This window comes from Phyllostomus hastatus, unplaced genomic scaffold (assembly GCF_019186645.2).
Source record: "Phyllostomus hastatus isolate PE091 unplaced genomic scaffold, TTU_PhHast_1.1 phas_contig_86, whole genome shotgun sequence".
NCBI classification, from domain to species: Eukaryota; Metazoa; Chordata; class Mammalia; order Chiroptera; family Phyllostomidae; genus Phyllostomus; species Phyllostomus hastatus.
This window is the reverse complement of record NW_025333977.1, coordinates 7,731,498-7,755,100: the sequence shown is the minus strand read 5'-3', so window position 1 is coordinate 7,755,100 and position 23,603 is coordinate 7,731,498. Positions and strand designations below refer to the sequence as shown.

At 35.7% G+C, this 23,603-nt stretch overlaps 1 long non-coding RNA gene across 2 annotated transcripts in view; it reads left to right on the top strand.

The window, feature by feature from the left end:
* The window catches only part of LOC123827475, a 76,375-nt gene that overhangs the window by 11,742 nt on the left and 41,030 nt on the right, over positions 1–23,603 (top strand). For both annotated transcript variants that reach the window (XR_006787220.1, XR_006787221.1), the window contains exon 3: positions 6,651–6,889. This is a non-coding gene — a long non-coding RNA (uncharacterized LOC123827475). The remainder of the gene's footprint in view (positions 1–6,650; positions 6,890–23,603) is intronic.

Here is a 23,603-nt window from a genome sequence, read left to right as displayed (position 1 = left end):
GAGTTTGGACTTCAAATATCTCTTTCCTGGATGGCTTTTCCAAGAGTAAGATTATCCCAAAGATAATTCAATAACTGTTTGCTGAATAAATATAGAAAAAGTTTTCTTAACTTAAAATATAAAGAAGTCAATTTAGGAGAAATGTAGTAATTAGGCAATGGGTATTTTTTCTGTTAAAATGTATCAATATGTAATATGTATCAAAATTTTTGTTTTACTTGCTGACTTTCACCTCAGAAACTTGCCTGTAGCAATCAGTCCAATGAAAATAATTAGAAATATGTACAAGAAATTATGGAAAGGACATTGATGAAACTGCCTGGCTCTCCCCATACCCCCAGGCAAAGCCAGAGATACACTTGTGCTAGTGTGGTAATTCCAGGATGGAGGAATCAGGGATGGGAGAGATTGACAGATGGAAAAAAAGCTATAATAAGTGCCTATTGTCAAGGTCAACAGCTAGAGCTTTAATCTACCAGGGATCTCCTCAAAAGACTGTGGAATGCTTCTCAGAATTTTTCTCTCAAGGATCAACTGAGAGAAGAATTTGTCCATGAGGGTCCCTTGGGTGGGGACCACTGTCTGGCATTATCTCTCCTCTCCATCCTCTTACAGTCTTCATGGATCAGTGCCAATTCTTGGGCATTCTAGATTTCATAGCAAAAGAACAAGCCCTGCTTTGGGACAAATGCTATCAACCCAGAGTGAATTAAAATCAAAACAAAATGGTCTACTACAGTTGCTGGAATCAATAGTAGGTCTGGAGCATAGGAGCAGGATGTCAGAGGCATTAAAGGCAAAAACTATGGTGCTTATTTTTCAATAAGGCTTAAACATTGGGAAATGACCAAATAAACCAAATATACATAAAATGTAGTTTGGTTACTTTTAATAAATAGCCGATATGCTCAAATATTTTACAACCACTTAAATATGTTTTAGAAGAATATTTATTTATTTTGGAAATTGTTCACATATTAAGTAAACAAACATAATAAAAATCTTTATAGGTATTAATCATTTGTATATATCCATAAAATAATTGTAAAATATATATAAACATATTAACAGTGGTTATTTATAGGTAGTGAGATTATAGGTTACCTTCATTTTCTCTCCTGTGTTTTTCCACATTTCCTAAATGTTTTACCAAGGGCATGTAGCATTTTAGTAACTAAAACTCAATGCAAAAAAGCTTCCTTATATAGAAGCTTCATTCTATATTCCCACTCTCTAGGTTTTGGAAACTATGGGCTATCTGTAAAATCTTTCTCTCAAACAAACTTGAACGTATGTCCACAAAGCCCATGACAGATTTGACTGTCTTTGACTCAGGGCTGTAGCTTCAGTTCCTGCCTCCCCATCTTTCGTTGAGTGACTCTACAAAGCGAGGCTTGAAGACCATCAGAAGTTTCAAGTACATAAGCACATATTCATTTACTTAATTTCTCCTTGATACAGTTAGTAGAAATAGAAGAGCCAGAATTTTTTTTAAAATGAGTTGAAAAAAAGTAAGCAGTCATTTAATCCCTTTTGTATGAAAAAGACTTGCAGAATTATTTATGTCCTGAGAAATAAGAGGTACACTGTACTGCAAAGCTGTAAAAGGAGCTTTATGGTTACTGATACTCCATAGTCACTTAGTTTGGCCAAAAATCTGATGTCACATGACCACACTCTCCTGGAGTGTATGGTATCCTCTCCAGTTCAGTTTCTGCTTTTTTCCAAAGTACTCATACGGTAAGCAACTGAGGGTTGAGAACATGCTCAGTTTATCTGAACAGGTTATGCTTATGGCATCAAAGATAGTGAAAAACCAAGGAAATAGGCCATGGTTAAGAGAGTGAGAACAACTAGTTTGGGAAGCAGACAACTTACATCACAGCTGAATGCTGCAAAATGCTGGCTGTAACCTCCTGAGAAAATGACAATGGCAGAAAAGAAAAAAACTGATCAGGCTTGTAGTATCTAGAAATAGAGTGACTTTTCTTGAGCAGTGCTTAGACTAATGGTGAGTTTAAGGGGAAAAAAAGAGTTAGAGTTTGTGCCAGATTGAAAATATAACTCAAAAAATTATTTTCTGATATTTGAAGGAATAGGAAATAGTGCTTATGTAGCAAAGGGACTTTTTCCTGTTTCATTTTATTACTTTCATAGAAAGTTGACCATTAGTAAGTCACTATATGATACAAATTTTGAAAAGTTTCAAGAATCAATGCTTTATCTTGATGGTACAATCAGGTAGGTAAATTTTGATTCTTTATTGAAAGCTTAGAACTAGCCCTGCCTGGTGTAGCTCAGTGTATTGAACATGGGCCTGTGAACCAAAGGGTGGGTGGTTCGATTCCCAGGCGGGGCACATGCCTGGGTTGTGGGCCAGGTCCCCAGAAAGGGGTGCATGAGTGGCAACCACACACTGATGCTTGTCTTTTTCTCTTTCTCCCTCCCTTCCCCTCTCTCTAAAAATAAACAAATAAAAGCTCTTTTAAAAAAAGAAAGCTTAGAACTAGGTATCTTTGATAGGAGTGCCTATTCCAGTCAGTTATGAATTCATTTATTCAACGTATATTTTTCCATGCCTATACAGTACTAGATATCATAGTTGCCTCTGAAGACAAGGAATTAAAACATGTAACTTTTGTTATGAACCCCTCATATAATAGAGGAAATCATGATGTAAAAGATAATATTGCAGTGCCATATGCAAACACAAGGGTCAGAAAGAAACCGTAGACTAGTAGAATGTAGGAGCCAAGAGCAGGACTCAGGAACCATTTGCCTCTTTTCAATTTTTTTTTTTACCATCCACTTCCAATTTGTAACCCTTACTTATTTCTTCCTTTTCTCATCTATAAAATAGGGATGATAATAATGCATTCACTTTTTATAATCTAAATGAGGGTTAAATGAATTAATATTGGTCATATACATGTAACTCAAGGTATATAAAGAACAGTGTCTGGTGTGTACAAACCAGTATTAGCTAAAACCATGACAAAATCTGAGGTTGAGAAAAGGATGGAAGGTTGCTGGGAAGAATTTGGAAGGAAAGGCTTAACCCAGGAGGGTTAAGACTCAAAAAAACAAAACAAAACTGGGAATTGGCAAGAATGAGAATCTGATCTGAAGTTATTACAGGCCATACAAGTCATTTTTAAGCAAAAAAAAAATAGTAACAAAATGTATAAAAACTCAAAGCTACTTTTGTGAGCGGGGATAGATGTATGTTTGGGGATCAAGATTTTTTTACAGTACACTAGTAATATATATTACAGCTAGCTCTCACACTAAAATAAACCTAAGACACAGATTAAGTGATTTTCATTATCTATAACTTTGTAATGGTCAATATCTATGTAAGTATACTGGCTTTTCTTCTAAACATGTCTGTGATTGATGAGTTATTAAAAGACTAGACCATCTTTCGTTAAGTTTATAGGAATTGGTCCCAAGAATTTCAAATGCAGTTCATTAGATTAAAAGCTCTTTTCTGTGATTCTGTTCCTGTTCTAGTTGTTTGATTAGTTTGTGTTTGTTTTTGTTTTTTTAGGTTCAGTTGTTGCTAGTTGTGAGTTTGTTGTCATTTTACTGTTCATAGTTTTGATCATCTTCTTTATCTTAGATAAGTCCCTTTCACATTTCATATAATAAGAGCTTAGTGATGATGAACTCCTTTAACTTGACCTTATCTGGGAAGCACTTTATCTGCTCTTCCATTCTAAATGACAGCTTTGCCAGATAGAGTAATCTTAGATGTAGATCCTTGCCTTTCATGACTTTGAATACTTTTTTCCAGCCCTTTCTTGCCTGTAAAGTTTCTTTTGAGAAATCACCTGATAGAGGGGAGGGGTGGAAAGATACAGGGAATAAGAAGCATAGATGGCAGGCATAAGGTAGACAGGAGGAGGTTAAACAGAAAATGGAGAAGCCAAAGAACTTACATGTATGACCCACGGACATGACCTAAGGTGGGAGGGGAATGCTGGAGGGAGAAAGGGTGCAGGGTGGAGAGGGATAAGGGGGAGAAAAAAATGGGACAATTGTAATAACTTAATGAAATATACTTAAAATAAAAGTTTTTCACCCTGGCTGGCGTAGCTCAGTGAATTGAGCGCGGGCTGCGAACCAGTGTCACAGGTTCAATTCCCAGTCAGGGCATATGCCTGGGTTGCAGGCCATGACCCCCAGCAACCGCACATTGATGTTTCTCTCTCTCTCTTTCTCTCTCCCTTCCCTCTCTAAAAATAAATAAATAAAATCTTTGAGGAAAAAAAAAGAAAATGTTTCTCTCACACATCAGTGTTTCTCTCTCTCTCACTCTAGCTCCATCCACTTTCTAAAAAATTGAATAAATAAAATATTTTAAAAAATAAAATAAAAGTTTTTCTCATTTATATACTTAAAATAAAATATACTTAAAAAAACCAGTGTGTGTTTTCATGTTACTAGTCCATTCAACAAAACCCACAATGTGCTGGATATTGTGTTACATGCATTTTAATGTCTTAGCTGCCAAACTGAGTAGGTGTTAGAAGAGTGTAGCTTACACTGTACCGCTATTTGGAGTTATGTTCATAGTTTTTGTATATGAGGATCTTCCTACTATTATCCTTTTTAAATTATTTCCACTTATTTTGGTGATTATGGGATCGGGGCATGGAAAACTGATAAATAATAGACCTTAATTTGGACTAACAGCTGGTGGTTACACATGTAATTAATGGGGAAGATTGTTCACTGGGGTTTATTTTAGAAGCAATCCCATCCCTGCCAAAGAAAATGGCAGCCCTGAAAATTCACATTTTCAAATAGCCACTTCATTTGTCTGCCATAAACTTGTGGCTGTAATAGATTTAATTTTTATACTGCATGTGTATGAGTCAGAATTTATACAGGGCATAGAGTTTTATTATTTGATAATTCTCTGGTTTTGATACAGGTTAAATGAAATCTGTGGCATATCCTCTCAGATATAAAACTGTATGTCTTAAATATATTAAATTTGTATTCCCCTACTCTGTTGAGATAGTTCAGTACCCATAGACACCACAAGTTAGTCTATGAGGCCCATGGATGACTTCCATGTCACAGTCTACGAAACTCGGACATTTTCATAGTTAACCAAAGTATGGAATTCAGTTCTAAGTTGGTCTTTGCCCAAGTGTTTAATACTTTAGTGATTAAGAAGCCAATTTTATTTTCAAGCACCATGCTTCAGTTTCTAGAAGCCATGTTACTAAAATAATTTGATAGCTAAGCATTTACTTGTGGGAGGGATGATTTTTATAGAATAGTATGGTTTGTAGAGATTTTTCAGCTCAATAGTCTGTACAACACTATTCTCTCCGTACAACGTTCCCTTGCCCTTTCGTGACTGGCTCCTTTCCTGGATTTCAGCCTAAATATCACTTCCTAGGAGGCCTTTCCTGAAGGATCTATGTAGTAGCATCTACCAGAACATTATCTATCTCCAATTATTTTAACATATTTATCATATATGATATCTAACATTAACATATTTTTATTTGTTGTTGTTCAGTTACAGTTGTCCCTCCTTTTTCCCCATTGTTCACCCCCACCCCCTCACTCCTACAGTCAGTCCCCCCTTGTCCATGCCCCTGAGTCCTCCATTCATGTTCCCTTGCTTGTCCCTTCCCCTTCTTTCCCCCCATTACTCCTCTCCTCCCTCCCTTCAGGTCACTGTCCATTTGTTCTTATTTCCAAGTCTCTGGTTCTATTTTGCTTGCTTGTTTGTTTTGTTGATTAGGTTCTATTTATAGGTGAGATCATATGGTATTTGTCTTTCACCGCCTGGCTTATGTCACTTAGCACACAGGTGGCAAACACAAGGCCCGAGGGCCAAATCGGGTCCTCCCCCTTCTTTTATCTGGACCAGCACCTTGCTTCTACCCGGCGGCAGCGCCGAGCTCTTGCTTAACTGTTAAGGAGTACATTTATACAGTCCTAAAATTACACTCAGCCTTTTGAAATCAACTACAAGGCTGATGTGGCACCTGGTGAAAATGAGTTTGACACCCCTGATTAACAAACATAACGCTCTCCATTTCCATCCATGCTGCGGTGAAGGGTAGTTCTTTCTTTCTGCTGTGTAGCATTTCATTGTGTAAATGTACCACAGTTTTTGATCCACTTATTTACTGATGGGCGTACCAGAACTTGGCTATTTTAAAAAATGCTGTCATGAACACTGAGGCACATAGGTTCTTTTGGATTGGTGTTTCAGGGTTCTTAGGGTATAGTCCTAGCAGCGGGATTGCTGGCTAGAAAGCCAGCTCCATCTTTAGGTGTGGTTTTTTTTAGGAAATTCCATACTGTTTTCCACAGTGCCCCAAATATATGGAAACTGTCAACTGTTATATTTTTGCTGTGTATAATCCAGATAATTGTTTACTGAGATTTTGTAATTATTCCCCTTTTCTAACTTTGATGAATGTTAGAAAAATTAATGAAAACAAAGCAAACTTGAATTTCTTAGCTGAGTATATAGTCAAAAAACTAAGTATTTAGTATTTATTTCTATTTAGTTATATAGCAATACTAAAGTTTATAAGAAGATTTTCAAAAGAACACATTTTCTTCAAAGCACTTGACATTTTTAAACTCTCTTCTTTCCTGCTTTCTCCCACCAGAAACTCAGTGCAACCGCTCACCTGCATTGCTCCAGAATGCTGGGTATCTGCTTTTGATTGTCACACAGACCTCTCACTTTTGAAATGTTCAAAACTGGACTTGTCATACACGCTTCAATCTCCATCACTAAGAACTCCTCCTCTGATGTGCCTTATATTGGTTTTTCATACCATCTTCCATCACTTCTGAGCCAAGATCTGAGAATGTTGTGGAAATCTCTCTCTTAATCCACCACTCTGTAAGTCGCTATACACATCTATATAAATATATATATAAGTATATATATGGTGAGGTCATATGGTATTTGTATATATATTTACATATACATATATACTTATCTATAATGCCTACTGTAAATATTTAATTATCTATCTCCCTATCTTCAGTCATACATTTATTTGTTTACCTATATGTCTGTTTCACTCCTTCCTCTCCATCCTGATCATCTTTACCCCTCCTTGGGTTCAGGTCATGTTTTTAGTATGAGTTACTGAATTCAACCTTCTCTGATGCCCCCTCCATTATTCTACCATCACAGAGTGGTTTTTTCTGTAAGTCTATCACTTCTGCCCACACTCTTCCTATGGCTCCTGAATGCCTTCAGGATAAAAACTAACATCTTAAGATATTATGCATAACTGCTCACGATATTGCCCTTGCTACTTTTCAGTGGTATCTTCCTTCTTCGCACTTTGAGATTTAAATATAAAAATGTAGAACTGCTTATAATATCTAAGTGTACGCTTCTGTGTGAATGCTTGGGCTTTCATTGCTTTCTCTCTGAAATGATCTCAGTGTTTAATTTATCCCAGTTAACTGCCCTGTGCCCTTCACAATTTGGCTCAGCTATGGTTTCATCTACAATGAGCTTTCAAGCTGCTTGTTTCAGGTAACTGCTTCCTGTTTCACAGTGGAGTGAACATCTCTGTCATTATTTATGACTGTGTATTTATTGTGTTAAATTTCTGTGCCTTCCCCAGAAGGCTCTGAGCTTGTTTTATGGAAGAATAATGCTCTTTATCTAAATCTCTGGTATATAGTACAGTGACTGGTCCAAGGGTTATGCTCAACACATGTAGATGAATGGAAACATAGTCGTGGAACCAAAACATCACCTTCCATTTGAAAAATTCAAAACTGGGAAAAGGAGATGTAAAAATAATTGACACGTAAAATTTCATCTCAGGTTCTGCTTTCTGCAAAAGTGTGTCAGGAAATGTTCTAAGTGTTTTTTTTATGCATGAATGCATTTGGTCAGTGCAATAATTCCAAGAGATTGATACTATCATTACCTATTTCCATAACCGGAAAATGAGACACAGAAGTTTATTTACATAAGATCATATATTTTCTTAGCCTGGGTTTCTGTAAAAGCAGAATCTGAAAGAAAGGGGCATGTGGTCAAGTTTTATTAAGGAATGCAAAAGCAAGGAAGCAGGAGTTAGGGAAAAGGGACAGAGACCCGGAAGGAGAGGGTAAGGTAGCATTATTGAGTTGATCAAGCCTTGGTGTCAAGTTCAAGTGTTCTGGCTCTCTCAGGGTCATCTTCTGGCAGACCTTATAATGAATGCATCTCAGGATTATTTATTGAAGAAGAGACAGAGGAAGGATTATCCACAGGTTTGTGTGTCCCATTGGTTAAAAGTTTTTCTGACATTTACTTCTGGATTGCAAAAGCACAGTAGTCAAAATGATCCCCTGGAATTTTATGGCCTTTCATCAACAGATGCATAGTAGAGGCACGGAAGACACTGCAGGGGAATGGCGCAGGGTGGAGCTGATTTGCTTCCCTCTGAAGCCGTTTGGAGCCCATGCACGGAACACTGGAGCAGCAATGGCTGCTCATGTGGCATGGGATGGCTGGGATGGCAGCCAAGGGCCCTGGAGAATGTACGGCTGGAAGGATCCGCAGAGGCACGTAAGAAAAGTGGTGTGTCCCTCTAGTGAATGCGGGCAGTCTGACTTCAGGTCCTGTCAATCAGTGTCATCCTGAATTCAGCCTGGGCAACAGTGAGCCTTGCCTAGTACTTCGTCAGGACATATGTCACAGAGACACAAAAATAAAATTGTTAAAGAACACATGGGTTCCTCTGTTTCTGGCATAACACAACCTATAAGCTGAACATCCACTCTCTGGGCTGCATGCTGCTTAGAGCCTAGGAAAATGCTTTTCCTCTGCATGCTTTATCCGAAGCCATGATTGAGGGCTGCTGGACAGACGCTGACTCAGAGTTCAGGGAAGATGTAATCATCTGAAGCACCTCAGCAACAGAAAAACACAGAGGAACTTATCAAATTCTTCTCTCGGATGGCATGACAACAATAAATTCTTATCCAAAAAGATTTCTCAGGTTCCAACTCATAGTATGGGGAGTATACATGGGGAAGCATGATATTTGCAGTAGTTTTATGTGACAAATAAGGTTATTCTCTATGTGGCTATCTGGGCTACTACTGAGTGTTATAGTTATGAATAGTTTTAATTTTGTAAAATAATTTAGTGAGACTCAAGTGAATTTTTAAAAATTAAATTTAATAATCCAGCTGTATATAAAACCTAGACTTAAAGTTATAATATTCATTCAGTATAATTTATATTCTGCCCACTATTTTGGTAGATAATACTGAGTATTTTAGAGAAAAACAAACTTTCTGAAACATAAACAAAAGACAATTTGTTTTAATTTAATTTTTCCATTTGCTTAAATGTATAACATACTCCCTGATGAAAATAATTCAAATATCATGAAAATAATGAAATGTTATTATGTTAGTTCTTTATATCTTTAGATGTCATTAGAACACAAACTACATGAAAACCTTGTTTATAATCACACAATTCATGATTTTTCTGAAACAAAGATCCAAATGAATTTATAGAATACATATAAAATAATTAATGAGTCACATGTGTTTCCTTTGCATTTACCCAGAAAGTGTCAGCCAATCAACAGAATATCCAACCATATGCATTAATCATTACATTTAGCTATCTCTGGTATTTGGCTGATTTAGTCATGCAAAAAACATAGATTTAAGCATTTTTTAGTTTATGGTTTAGTTGTAAATGATAAAATATTTTGACAACTATGAAAAATATAACTTTTAAATATTTAGGTATAATGAATATGTGGCCCTATTTGTACTCTTGCCTTAGACTCCACAAACACTAGGGCTGATTTGGCCTGTGTTGAAGTAGATGCCTGTATTCTGCTCTACCACCCTCCACCCCGCTCCACAACAGTACCTGCTCTGCCCTGGTCTGCTCTTACATTCTGCTGCTTTCCTGCTGCTTCAGGGGTAGATCCAATTATACAGTTGGTGCTTAATTGACAAAACTAAGAAATTGCTTTAGCCCAGTTAAACTATCAGCATTCTGTTTGAATAGATTATGTTTAACCATCTATTGATATATACAAATTATGAAAATGACTATAGATAACAAGGACTAAATATTCCACCATATAGTACGGTACACCCTAATGCTTTTAGCTCTTGAGAAAAGTCCTGTTTAAACATTAGCCATCTCCTCAGACTGCAGGACTTGAGTTAAATCATCTTAGTTAATTCCTCTTGCCAGGAGGAATGCTGTTATTTCTCCTCCCTGACTAACTCATGTATATTGACTGATGCTATAAATTTCATTAAGCATTTGCATATTATCATATTTTGTCTAAGACAAATTGCTTTTTGGACTTGTAGACATTTTACTGGGTAGTGTTAAAAATATTTCTATAAGATTGTAGTCTTATTGGTTTCTATATATTCTCTTTGGAATGAAATTCTCATAAAGAGCTTCTGGGAAGGTAGAGGTAATAAAAATTATCTCATTTTCCCTCAAAAGCTCTCCCATCTCTGCTTTTCCCTGTTGAAGTCATAGCCTCCGGTCAGTACTTTTCAAAGAGACACTGTTGATTTGATACTTAGCTGTTGTTTTTATGTTTCTTCCACCATAATTATAATTTTGGCATGTTATACTCAATAAAAATTAGAAGATTAGAACATATTTCATTCTTGGTTTCCCTCTGAAGGCCAAAGAGGAAGATAGGACCGCTATATAATCATCTTAAGAAATTACTCCTATGGCAGCTAGCCCATCTTCAATCACAAAGTGATTTAGATGTTTATTTTTTCCTTAGCAACTATATTTTCAGCTCTGACTTCATCATAGGAATCTTCTATGATGTGAATTTAGATACTTTGCACTTCCATACAGAAAAGATCCTTTTGTTTTTAATCTTTTGTATGTAAAAACTAAAACAAAACCTCTCCAGTTCTTCATGGTCCTTACAAAATAAAATTTGATTGTTCAGAAACCTCTCCTTTTACTTAGGAGTTATTGTAACATATTCTAAATCAAATTCAGAAATATAGAATGCAGGCTGTAATATATTTCCTGAAGTCTTCAACCAGAAATTTGGTACAGTTTAGATCTATACGTCTGAGGCAGCAAAGCCACTCATAGTCTAACATACTTTAAAAGTTATTCAAATACTCATTCTCAAATATGCATGCAAATAAGACCAAAGACTGGCATAGTGATTAAATATTTATTTAAAATATCTCCTCTGCTTTTTGTGGAGTATGCATGCATTTTTAATGTTAAATTCTGACATGGAAGAGAAATCAGTGGTCCGGGCAAGACAGATTTCTCAATGCCAAGCAACTCAAGTCTCAGAAGATGTTCCTAGGAACTTGACCTGAACTAAATGGAATCTGCAGGACAGCTGGGAGTACAGGCACCGCGGTGAGGGCAGAGACTTTCTCAGCCTCTGGCTGAGTTCGTTCTATAATGCGTACATTCTACTGCAATTATTTGAAAGTTGAATAAGAAGTCATGACATCCAGACAACATATTTCTTACAAAATCCACTTTGGTGCCACAGGCCTGTACAAATTCCTGCTCCAAGACATATTGATGCTCATAATCATGATGATTTGTGACACCCACTTGACATCCTCAGGCTATAAATATTCAGGATATTTGGTCTAAAAAAAGAAAATTATTCAAAGTTAATTAAATGATATATTTGGAAATATTTAGAGTACTAAAAGTCTAATATGTGTGTATAGGTATATATTGTTTTTGCTGCTGCTAACTGCTATAAACATCCCATTTATTTTTAGGTTTATAAATAGTTTAACCCCTAATACTAATGATATTTACTTTAAATAGCTATTGTTGCATTGTCTGAAATGTTCCTTTATCTGTGGGGAAATGATTGCAGACAAACAGGTTGTGGTTATGTCTAAGACATATTGTTCTTTACAAAAACACATTTTCAGAGAGCTGGCTATCTCTTACTAAGGTTGAACTGCTTCTAAAGTCAAGTGGTAAAATTAAATTACTGTGAAATATTTGGAAGGCAAGTTGATACTTACGAATTTGCAAATAAAAATACTTTAGAAGAAACCAACTATAATAAAAACATTTTACTGAACTAGAAGCAAAAAGATAGGCAGCATAAAGTGTAAAAGCACTTGCAGTGGTGTGTTCCTGGGCCAAAGAGCAGTTTTACTCATAAGGAATTGGTAGAGTAGAGCAATTCACTAAACGGTGATAGGTTATTCGTGTTGTAGCTTTTCATGCATGATAAATGCACAGTATTTTCTGACCCAGAATATATGGAACATCCCCAAATCTCTAGCTAGTCCATCAAGTATGATGACTTCTGGCTAATCTGAAAATATCCACCAAATATCTTCTTCTATACCTCTGTGATTTGTACAAATTAAACCCCTCTGCTTATCCTGCCCTTTCCTCTCTTTTTCAACCATTGTTTGGAGCCAATCTTCTTTTTTGTCATAGCCTAATAGTATTCTACTATATGGATATACCACATAATGAATCAGTCAATGGACATTTGGGTCCTTTACCCTTTTTTAGCTATTATAAATATCTATGATTATTCATGAACAAGTGTTTGTACAGACATATTTTTTATTTCTCTTGAGTATAAACCTACAAGCAGAATTACTGGGTCACATAGTAACTATTTTAAGACTATGGAACTATGCTCATTAAAGGAAACTATGTTAACAGTTCCTTTGGAGGAACTGTTAGATGGTATCATTTTACTTTTTTAAACATTTTTCCCACCAGCAATGTATAAAAGGCCCAATTTCTTAAGATATTCACTGACATTTTCTTTTTGATTACAAGTCATCTGAGTGGGTGTGAAGTGACACATCATCTTAGCTGTCATTTGTATTTCCTTGATAGCTAATAGTGTTAAGCATCTATTCATGTGTGAATTGCCCATTAATGTATCATCTTTACAGAATGCCTACTCAGACATTTTGCCCATTTTTAATTGACATATTTTTCTTTTCATTAGTGAAGTATAAGATTTATTTATGTATTATAGATATCTGTCCCTTATCAAGTACATGATTTGCAAAATTTCTCCAATTCTGTGGATATTTCATGTCATCTCACTTCTTTGATAGTGTCCTTTGACACCCCAAATTTTTTACTTTTGTTAATATTCAATTTTTTTTGTTGCTGCTTGTGCTTTCAGCATCGTGTTCAAGAAACCATTGTCCAATCCAAGTTTAAAAAAAGCTATGCCCAGGTTGTTTTCTAAGAGCTTTACAGTTTTAACTCCAACAGTTAAGTCTTTGGTCCATTTTCAGTTAGTTTTCATATATGGTATGAGTCTACTTATTTTAAAATATTTGGTATAATAAAACATACATACACATATTAAGTCATTGCCCTGGTCCCATAGTTCCTAACAGTCTTGAAATCTGCTAAGGGATAGTAGTGGCTTTTGTATGCTAGTAATATGACTTTGACTGTCGTCCACTGGACAGTCAGGATCGAGGGGGGTCGTACAAAGATAGGTATGCTTACAATTAGAAATTTCAGCCCTGCCTCCAGGAAGGGAGGAGGGGCTGGAAATTAAGTTAAGTCATGAATGGTCAATAATCTATTCAATCATGCTTATGTTTTGAAACTTCCATAAAAACCTCTAAATGATGGGGTTCAGAGAGCTTCTGGGCTGATAACACACTGATATGCTTTGAAAGGTCATGTGTCTTGAGAGGACATGGAGGCTTCATGCCCCTAGGCGCTGACTTACACATCTCTTCCCCTTGGCTGTTCCTGAACTGTACTTATTATAATAAATCAGTAAATATACGTAAAGTGTTTCCCTGAGTTCTGAGTTTTTCTAGTAAATTATCAAACTTCAGGAGGGTGTTGTGGCAAGCCTCAAATTTATAGCTGGTTGGTGAGAAGTCCAACTGGCTCCAGAACTTGCAAATAGTGTACAAAGTGGGGGCAGTCATATGGCACTAAGCTCTTCATTGGTGGAGACTGTGCTTACTCCAGATAGTAAGTGTCCGAATTGAACTGAATTATTGGACACTCAGTTGATGTTGGAGAAATCAAAAAAGGCCAAATTACAATATAATTTTGACTGTTATTAGAAACTTCCCTCCTTGTTTCTCCTCTTTCCCATCCTCCTCCTTTTCCTCTTTCTTCTTCTCTCTCTTTTGTTCTCTCTCTCTCTCTCTCTCTCTCTCTCTCTCTCTCTCTCTCTCTCTGTCTCTCTCTCTCTCAAGTTAATTAAGTACCACAGTAGAAACAGTAATGCTTAACAAAGTCCATTTGCCACACTACACTTCCTAGCCCCAGTGCAATTAAAGGCCAGTGGATATGTGAACAGCTCAGATAGTGAAAAGCCCACCTACGATTCTCCAGTTTCTCTTTCTCGCTGATACTCCAGAAGATCCTTTCTGAGATGCCATACTGGCCCTCAACCCAGTCCCTGAGGATTATGCATAGCATAGGTCTCTGCTGACCTTTGTTAGATATATAGCTTGAACACTATATACATTTCTATTGTGTTAAACCATAGTTTTTGTTTTGTTGGGGATACCACAGCATATCGTTTTCTATCCTAAAAGGGTCCTTCTCCTAAAAATTTTCCATTATCTCTTCAACTATTCAGAGGTAGAATAGCTTCCATGGAGTAATTTGATGAAACTCCCTGGCTGTGCTTATTTAACAGAAGGACCTTAAAAGTGTGGTAGCTTTTAGATTACAAAATGTTTTTGACAGTTAACATGATTTTTTGTAGTATTTTGGCTTTAAGGGGAGTTGTATTAATATCCATATTTTACAGATAAGGAAACTTGGGTTTGAAGTGGTAAAGGAAATCAATCATTTAACATTGCATGCCCAGAAAACAGCAGGTTTGTCTTATAAATCTTGGTATGTTTCCTCCTGGTCAATACATTTTTTTTAATCCTGGACTTTTGGGACTACTAGAGTCTCTCTTTCCAAATTGTTTGCTCATTATTTTCTAGGTTTCCAATAAACTAGTTATTTCATGCTATTTGATCATTTAGGATATTTCAAATATTATATTCAATCACAGTGTCAGTCCAACAGATAATGATTGGACTTTTCCTCAAGCTGTTTGCAAAGGTTATATGTAACGTCTAAAAGTACCAATTGTGATCATGGGCAACATGTTGTTGGTTATCATAATTCAAAGTAATTTTTATAGAAAGTATGTAATTTAATTTTTTGTAATGTCCTTGTCTAGCTTTGGTATCAGGGTAATGATAGCTTTGTAAAATGAATTTGGAAGTGCTTCCTCTTCTTTGATTTTTTGGAAGAGTTTGAGAAACATTAGATTTATTCTTCTTTAAATGTCTTACAGAATTCACCAATGAGGCCATCTGGTCTTAGGATTTTTTTTCTATTTGATTACTTGTTCAATCTCCTTACTCAAAATTGGTCTATTCAGATTTTCAACTTCATGATTCAGTCTGGGTAGGTTATATGTTTTTAGGAATTTATTCTCTTTTGAGTTTTTGCATGTATTGGCATATTGTTGTTCACAGTGATCGCATATAGTCCTTTGTATCTCTGTAGTATCAGTTGTAAGTATCAGCTGTGGTATCAGATGATACGTCTTTCATTTCTAATTTTATTTATTTCAATCTCATTTCTTCTTAGTCTAGATAAAATCTTTTCAATTTTTTAAAATCTTTTGAAAAGAAAATCCAGCTCCTAGTTTTGTTGATCTTTTCTATTGTTTTTATTTTCTCTGTTACTCATTTTCGTTCTAATCTTTATGATTTCCTTCCTTCAGCTAGCTTGGGGATTAGTTTGTTCTTTTTCTGGTTCCTTGAGGTGTAAAGTTCAGTTGTTTACTTGAGATCTTCCTTTTATCTTAATATAGGCATTTATCTCTATAAACTTTCCTCTTAGAGCTGCTTTTCCTGTATCTCATAAATTCTTGTACACTGTGTTTCCAAAAAGTAAAAGGTGCTGAAGTTGGAAATGAAGAAGTAAAACTGTCTCTGTCAGTAGATGGCATGATCTTATATATAGGAAATGCTAAAAACTCCACCAGCAAAAGGGAAAAAAGAAAAATGTTAAAACTAATAAACCACTTGAGTAAAGTTACAGAATACAAATTTAATATATAAAAATCAGTTGCATTTTAATGCTCTAACAATGAACTACCTGAAAAAGAAATTAAAAAATCTAATTTACAATACATCAAAAACAATGAAATACTGGAGTTCATTATGCTAAGTGAAATAAGCCAGGCAGTAAGGGACAAATACCATATGATCTTACCTATAAATGGAACCCAATCAACAAAACAAACAAGCAAGCAAAACATAACCAGAGACACTGAGATTAAGAACAAACTGACAGTAACTAGAGGGGAGGTGGGAGGGGATAATGGGGGGAAAAGAGGAAAGGGTTTTCGGGAACAAGTATAAAGGACACATGGACAAAACCAAGGGGGAGTAGGATCAAGGGTGGGAAGTGGAGATGGCTGGGGTGGGGAGGAGCGGTGGGGCAAATGGAGACAACTGTACTTGAACAATAATTTTAAAAATGTTTTTTTAAAAAACATAAAGAGAAAAGATATTGTAATGTAAACAGAATCCCCATAAGGATTTCAGTGGATTTCTCAGCAGAATATTTATAGTCCAGGAGAAAGATTATTTGAAGTGCTGAAATTTAAAAAAAAAACAAAACAATAAAATACTTAGGCATAAATTTAACCAAGGGAGTTAAAAATCTGTACAGTTAAAACTATAAAAGATTGATGAAAGAAACTGAAGAAGACATGAATAAATGAAAAAATATTTCATGTTTATGGATGCAAAGAAATAATATTGTCTAACTGTCCATACTACCCAAAACAATATATAGTCAGTGAAATCCCTATCAAAATTCCAATGGCATTTTTTACATAAATTTAAAAAAATACTAAAATTCATATGGAATTACAAAAGATCCCAGATATGAAAAGCAATCTCATGGAAAAAAGCAGGAGGCAACAAACTTCCTGATTTCAAACTATATTACAAAGCTACAATAATCAAAGCCACATAATACTGACAGAGAAACAGATACATAAACCAATGGAACAGAACAGAGAGCCCAGAAATAAACTCACACATATAAAGTCAGCTAATCATCAAGAGTGTCAAGAGTATGAAATGGTGAAAGAATAGCCTCTTCAATAAATGGTGTTTAAAAAACCCTGGATATTCACTTGCAAAAATAAAAAAAATAAAATTGGAACCTTATTCTATGCACAAAAAAACCCTCAAAATTGATTAATAAATTAACTGTAAAACCTGAAGCTACAAAACTCATAGAGTAAAACATAATGGAAAAGCTCGACACTGGGTTTGGCAGTGGTATTTTTGGACATGACACCAACAGCAGAGGCAACAAAAGCAAAAATAAACAAATGGGACTACATCAAACTAAAACACTTCTCTAGAGCAAAGAAAAAATCAAGTCAGCAAAGTAAAAAGACACTCTATACAATGGAATGAAATATTTGCAAATTATATATCTGATAATGAGTTAGTATTCAAAATATATAAGGAACTCTTACAACTCAATACCAAATAAATAAATAACTAGATTTAAAAGATTAGCAAATGACCTGAATACACACTTCTCCAAAGATAACATACAAATACCCAAGAAGTAAATGAGAAAAAAATTTCAACATCACTGACCATCAGGGAAATGCAAACAAAGCCACAACGAGCTATCACCTCACAACTTCTAGAATGGCTCTTCCTAAAATGCATAAATGAATAATTGTTATCAAGGATGTGGATGAAAGCGAAGTCTGGCAAACTCTTGGCAAGAATATAAATGGATACAGCCATTATGGATAACAACATGGAGATTCCTCAAAATATTAAAAATAGAACTACAATATGATCCAGCAACACCATTTCTAGGTATTTGCCTGAAAGAATTGGAATTAGGATCTCAAAGAGATATCTGCACCTCCATGTTCATTGCAGTATTATTCACAATAGCCAAGCGACAGAAGCAAGTTAAATGTTTAACAGATGACTAGATATAGAAATGTGGTATGTACATACAATGGAATATTATCCAGCCTTAAAAAATTATCTTGCCATTTGTACCAATATAGATAGGTCTGAATGTCATTATACTAAGTAAAATAAGCTAGACTCAGAAGAGCAAATATTGCATGATCTCATTTACACATGGAATCTAAAATAGTCAGACTCATAGCAGGGGAGAGTAGAATGGTGACTGCCAGGGGTTGGTGGAGGGAAAAATGTGGTGCTGATGGCCAAAGGGTATGAAGTTTCAGTTATGCAAAATAAATAAGTCTGGAGACCTACTGGTACTTGTAGCTAACAATACTGTACTGTACACTATAAATTTACTGAGAGCACATTGTATGTTAAGTGTTCTAACCACACATGCACACACACACAATTACTAAAGGAGATAGGAGGAAAACTTTTTTGGATATGTTTGTGGCCTTGGTGGTGTTTATAGAGATTGCATGAGTGCAACATCGGGAGGGGTTTATTGAATAAAGTTATATAGTGAAGCATAGCACTGTTCCACAACATAGGTTCTTCTCATTCACCCACATGGAGAAGAAACTGAAATGTAATTATTTGGATGCATTTCTTTCTAGAAGTTTGAGTATTTATGATGTGGTTGTAAAATATTATGTTATCATACAATATTTGAAGGATTAAACTCCTACCTACTTAATACTAAACAGTAAAGGATATTCCCACCAACAGTATACTAGGGTTCCCTTTTCTCCACAACCTCGCCAGCGCTTATTGTTTGTTGATTTGTTTATGGTGGCCTTTCTGACCCGTGGGAAGTGGTATCTCATTGTGGTTTCAGTTTTCATCTCTCTCATGGCTAGTGATGCTGAGCATCCTTTCATATGTCTCTGGGCCCTCTGCCTGTCCTCTTCGGGTGGTGGGAAAATGGAGACAACTGTACTTGTACAACAATAAAAAATGTTAATTCAATCCAAAAAGTCATGCCAATAATAGTAAAAAATAGTAAAAATATTACGTCTAACTTGTAAAGACCTTATCTTCCAAAAAGACAAAGAGGGCTGACAATGTGCACAGTAGTTTATATACTTCGCTGTTTTAAGATTGATTCAATACCGAGTTACCATATGATGACAATGAGGGCTACACTGGCAAAGTGATTGCCAAGTAAGAAGGCCAATGGTGTCTGACAAATCTCTTACTTAATGGACTAAGCAAATGTATTCACAAGCTCAGCCTTTGAAAATAAAGCATGATCTATTGCATCCCAAAACTATACACAGTATGGTAGATATTAATAGTTTGGGACCCACTGAATTGTAAAATGTTTCTCTACTGAGCTGCTTCTCAGAATAATGAGTGTGCTAATGTGTGTTTTGAATCTCCCCAAAGAAGATGAAATCTGAAATGTCTCTAAAAATATTTGGAAACACGAATTTCTTTTTGTGGCATCTCCAAAATAGAACACATTTTGAGAAATGTAGTATAAGTATATTGTATATAACTCTGGAGTGGGAATAAGAATGTCACAGACACTCAATATTTCTGATCTTTGGACTTGAGTTAATACTCTTCCTGCCTGTTACATGAAGAGTGGTAAGGAAATCACAAAATCTAAATAGTTAGGACTATTAATATTGATCACTTTATGTCTATCACCAAGCACAGCATTGATATATGGTGAATATTTTATGGTTTTTATTGGACATTTTAATAAAACAGGATATTTATATATAATATACACATAACTGAAAAATTATAAAGTACTTGACAAGTATAAAGTAGTGTATCACAATATTAGAATGACTCATCTTCACTTGAACATAATTTCGAAAGTTTTGTTTCCACCATTATAATTTTGGGTGACTCAAGAGTTGTTTTTTTCCTCTTGTGTAAGGAGTCATATAATTATCCACATCTAATGACTGTTATTAGTGTCAAATATTGCATTAGCAATAATCTTGAAAGGACAACAGTAGTAGAATACGAAAAAGTGTAAGAAATAAACGTTAGGGAAAGAGTTATGTTGTAGAATACTATTAGTATGGATCCTCTTTAGTTTTTACATGTTTCTGTTTGGCTCAAGAATAATTACAAGAAACAAGGTGGAACATTTCTGTGGCATAACAGGTTACTGACCATGACATACGTAATTTAAGGAACTAAGGATTCATTGAGATAGTGTCAATCACAAAGCTTATAGTTAAAAGAGTGTCAGTTAGGCCTTGGATTTCTTCTCACATGACCTTTCATTAGGACAACTCTTTGTGCTTTTCTTACTTCCTCCACTGCAACTCTATTCTCTCCCCTTCCACTAGCTACTTAGAGAGCACTTTTACACTTATTTTCACCTTTAGATTTCTCAAACAATATCTATTTCAATAATCTTAATTTGTTTTCATTTTTAAAAGAGAAAACATATGAAAAATTGGGACCTATAAAACTACATTTTGAGTAAAATATTTGAGCCAGTTAGAGGGTTTTATAGAGAATTATCATTTCAAGCTAAGGAAAACTGTCTAAGCTGGACTAGGCATGATGTTCCTGAGAACTTTGTGATTTTAACCAAATCGTTGATTATATCTATTACCAATTCAAAAGTGGGTATGTAAGGGCAGTATATATTTATTCCAAAGACAAATTATTTTTTCTTTTAAGGAGCCCAGATTTTTATTTTTTGGGGGGGGTATAATTTTTTAAGTCTTTTTTTTATTGTTGTTCAAGTACAGTTGTCTCCATTCCCCCCCTCCCACTATTCCCCTCCACCCCAGTCATTCCCACCTCCCACCCTAGATCCTAGAGACAAATTCTTAAAGACATCAGCCATGTGTGCATTATACCCCAGGGATACAATTGTCCGATAATTGGAACAGAAACAAACAAAAATAGTGTTTTGAAAGTGAAAATAAAAATTGCCATCTGATTTCAAAGACACATTTATATATTAATTCAAATAAATGATGATTCATGACAATAAAAATTGAATATTCTAAAGAAGAAAAGAAATATCACATTGTTTTTTCCGGTCCAAAGCTGAAGTAGACTTGTGCAGCTGTGGAAAAAAAAATGCTTTCAAAGACTCAACAGGCATGCTTCAATAAGACATCATACTGTTTTAGAAAATGCCTCAATAGAAAGGTCAATTTTTTAAGAAATCATTCAAAGGAATAAGCCAAACTTAAAAGAAATTTGTCTGGGATCCTAGGTAACCTTACTTCGCCCCTTCGGAGTTGATTCTGTTTCATGTCAGAAACACACTAGACAAGTGAATGTGAAAGGAAAGGGCGATTCAAACTTTATTGGCTGATCCATCACAGCCATTCCTTGTAATGTTTTCTCCATTGTCAACACTTCAAATAGAAACCATAATATGGATATTGCCAGTGAGAGAGTTGGAAAATGCACCACATCAATTACTCACTTTGCCCCCCCCCACCACTCCTACCCCCCCTCAATAGTACATTGGAGCTTATTATTCAGATACTGTAAGAGGAGTTTTGAACAAATTAAGAGTCCCATCCCTGCCTCATTGTCACTTTATTCAGTGGCATTCTGGTATTTTGCAACAAAACCTTTGATGGTAAGTTTTGATTTGGCATTCCAACTCTAGTAAGGATGTCGCAGGACCTTAAACAGTGTTCAGTGTACCTAGGATTTTCTTTGGCTATTCCACTCCTTCAAGTGCAATAGGTAACATGCTAGAATTATATGCTGATTTTAAAGTGTTCAAAAAAAAGGGAAGACATGTTTTCTCTATACAGTGATATTGGACTTCTAGACAAAACACATTACTGTTGATTTTTACTGACTTTATTTGGGTTACATTGGTTAATAAAATTATATATGTTTAAGGTGTTAAATTCTATAATACAGGGGTGTCAAACTCATTTTCACTGGGGGCCACATCAGCTTTGCAATTGCCTTCCAAGGGCCAAAATAATTTTAGGACTGTATAAATGTAACTACTGCTTAACTGTTAAGAAGTTGAAATTACATTTGACCCTTTGAAGGCAACCATGAGACTGGTGTGGCCCCTCAGTGAAAATGAGTGTGGCGCCCTGCTATAATACATCATGTGGACATTGTATCGTGTGTTCACCTCCTCAAGTCATGTCTCCTTCCCTCACCGTTTATTCCTGTTTTGTCCTCTCCTGCCTCTCCCTACCTCCATTATGGTCATTATCAGAGAGAAATTTGATTCTTAGGTCCTGCTATTTCTACCGCATTGTGCTTCCCAGTACCACAATTTTTATAGATGTAATAAATGTGTATGTATAGATGTATATAATTATTTTTCTCTCCATTTTTACAGATGTTGGGATTTTTGTTCATTGAATGCTGAGCTTTGTATGCTTTATTTCATATACAGTGATAAAGTCTCCCCACATTGTTTCAGGGCTACAGCTCTGCTCTTAGAGTTCCCAGACACACACATATCAGAAACGTACATCTCTCCATGCTACATAGCTCTCTCTACTCCCATCCACTCTCGGGCCTTTCCACTCTCAGGAAGGAAAGCTGAGAAAATCCAAAAGTTCATTCTGCAAATGTACCATATTGTGCAACTCTAACAAATTTCTTGTCACTCTCACTGACTCAATTTTCATTTTTGACTCCAGTCTAGCCAGCATAGGACTCTCAGACAAATATTTCAAAAGCTTAACTTTCCTTGCTTAATCACCTGATGAAGCGCCTGCCACGGACTCTCATTTCCTACCACCTCGGGTTCACATACATCAGCCTGACTTCAGCTCTCTGCATCAATAATGTAGCCAAAACATATGTCCCACTCTCCTAGAACAAACAGCAATCTTTCTAAGAGAAAAACTCTTTCCCTGACTTTTACTTTTATTGGTTACATTTATTCCAAGTACAGTGATTTTGCTTTTGCTGCCACCTCCCAACCTAGATGCTTTTCTTGTTGTTCTTGAACTATTTAAATAAAACTGTTATTATTGACTCACCTTTTCCATGAAGAATTCTCTGAGTATTCCTGGCAACAGGAGAGATCAGTTCTCCCTCAAATGTTCCAATTTTGCCTATAAGGAGGAAGGCATAGTTGGTGACTTCCTCATTGGCTGAGGAAGTACCTCATGACTACCTCATGACTGGTCTTCTCTTTCTGTAGTTATGATAACCTCTGCATGGGACCATACCTAGCCAGTGATTATGTTTTTGTTTTTGGTGCCTACCATGGGCTATATAATTAGGGGGATCTCTATATCTATTTTATTTTAGCAAAGGTATGACTTATTCAAGAAGATTAGAGGAGAAATATCCCTCATACTCCCCTCCACCTCTGGCTCTTTCCTTCCCCCTTTCTGTTCCTCTCTCTTAATAAACTGCACAAATTTGGGGCCAGGCAGATAAGAGCTATAAAATTCATGGCTATGTAATTTCAGATTAGTTATTGACTAGTTACTGAAACCCTCTAATTCCCTTTTGCCTCCTATAGATAACAAGAATAGCATTCTACTCATGGTTTATGTAAGGAGTAAATAATATATGTGAGGAGGCCATTAGCACTAGTCCTGGGATATAGTAAGTGCTTAATAAATTGCGTTTTTTTTCTAATCTAGGGGAGAGAATAAGTCTAATGATTG